The following is a 1,286-nucleotide window of genomic DNA, read 5'->3' as shown; positions in this document are numbered from 1 at the left end:
TCCTCCTTTTCTGTCTCCCCACCCCCACCCCCGGGATGGAGGAATTCCTGGCTCTCTTCAGGCTGGCTGTTGGATGCAAGTCTGAAAGGAGACCAGTATAAAGAGAGCCAGATGTCCACACAGGCTTCCTGGTGGGGACAGACACAGGACAGAATTGAGGTCGTTGTCCTATCACGGCTCCTTTTGAGTGATCAGAACAGAGTAGCTGGGCAAAGGGGCCAATGCCTGTAACCTCAGGACTGGAGAGGCTGAGGCTGGAGGACCACAGATGAGTTTAAAACCTGCTGTCTGGGTTGGGGATTTAGCTCAGTGGTAGAGCGTTTGCCTGGCAAGCGCAAGGCCCTGGGTTCGATCCTCAGCTCCAAAAGAAAAAAAAAAAAACCTGCTATCAAAACAAGACACGCTCCAAATAAACAGATCCAGTCTCTTAGACTGTTTGAGGCCATGCTGGCGTCAGCGTCCATTGGAAGCAACTTGACCGTGGTTAGAGATGCAGTGCAGGGGTAAAAGCGCTCACCTTGCTTCTGTGTGGGGTTCGGGTTCCTCACTCAGCACTAAGGAGGAGGAAGAGGAAGAGAAGCGGGGAGGCATCAATTCTATACCCAGGTAAGTCAGGAGAGAGCAGTAGGATGTCCCGCCCTCCGTATATAACCCAGGAAGGTCATGGCTGCACACTACTATAATGGTTCCCCTAGTCACAGCTGCTATGCCAGATGGAGTGAGTATCTTTTGTACAACAGAGCACAGCCTCAGCTACTCGGTATGTGGCTTTGATCTCACTCAAGAAGTCAGCTCTGAGCAATTTACTTCCCTCTGTGGCAGATGGCAGGCCACGTTCTCATCCCTATCTCAGGACTAGCCTTCCTGTTTCTATCATAAGATACTCCCTGGCCAGACCTGCTGGCACATGCCTTTAATTCCAGTGCTGAGGAGGCAGGCATAGATTGATCTCTGTGAGGTAAAGGCTAGCCTGGTCTACATAGTAAGTTCCCAGCTAACCAGGGCTACGTAATGAGAGCTTGTCTCAGCAAAGCAAACCACCATAAAAACAATATATCCCATGGGTGGCGTGGAGTTTTGTTGTAGCAAGCTTGTCTAGAGTATGCACAAGGCCCTGAGTTTGATCTCTAGCAAAATAATATATAAACAAATAAACAAATCCATAGTTCAAATTAATTTGACATTGATTGTACCCTAAAGAATATTCCCTGCAGAGCCTCCACTGCAGCCACATAAATTCATCCAACAAAGCCGAGCGGTGGTGGCGCATGCCTGTAATCCCAGCA

General features: G+C 49.3%; 1 non-coding gene across 1 annotated transcript; it reads left to right on the top strand.

Annotated features, from left to right (window-relative positions):
- Positions 1-293: 293 nt before the first annotated feature.
- Positions 294-366, top strand: Trnaa-ggc. Its single transcript has one exon. It is a non-coding gene; the product is annotated as a tRNA-Ala (tRNA).
- Positions 367-1,286: the final 920 nt, after the last annotated feature.

The sequence above is a fragment of the Onychomys torridus genome, chromosome 16 (assembly GCF_903995425.1).
Source record: "Onychomys torridus chromosome 16, mOncTor1.1, whole genome shotgun sequence".
Lineage (NCBI taxonomy): Eukaryota > Metazoa > Chordata > Mammalia > Rodentia > Cricetidae > Onychomys > Onychomys torridus.
This window is presented reverse-complemented; position numbering and strand designations above follow the sequence as displayed.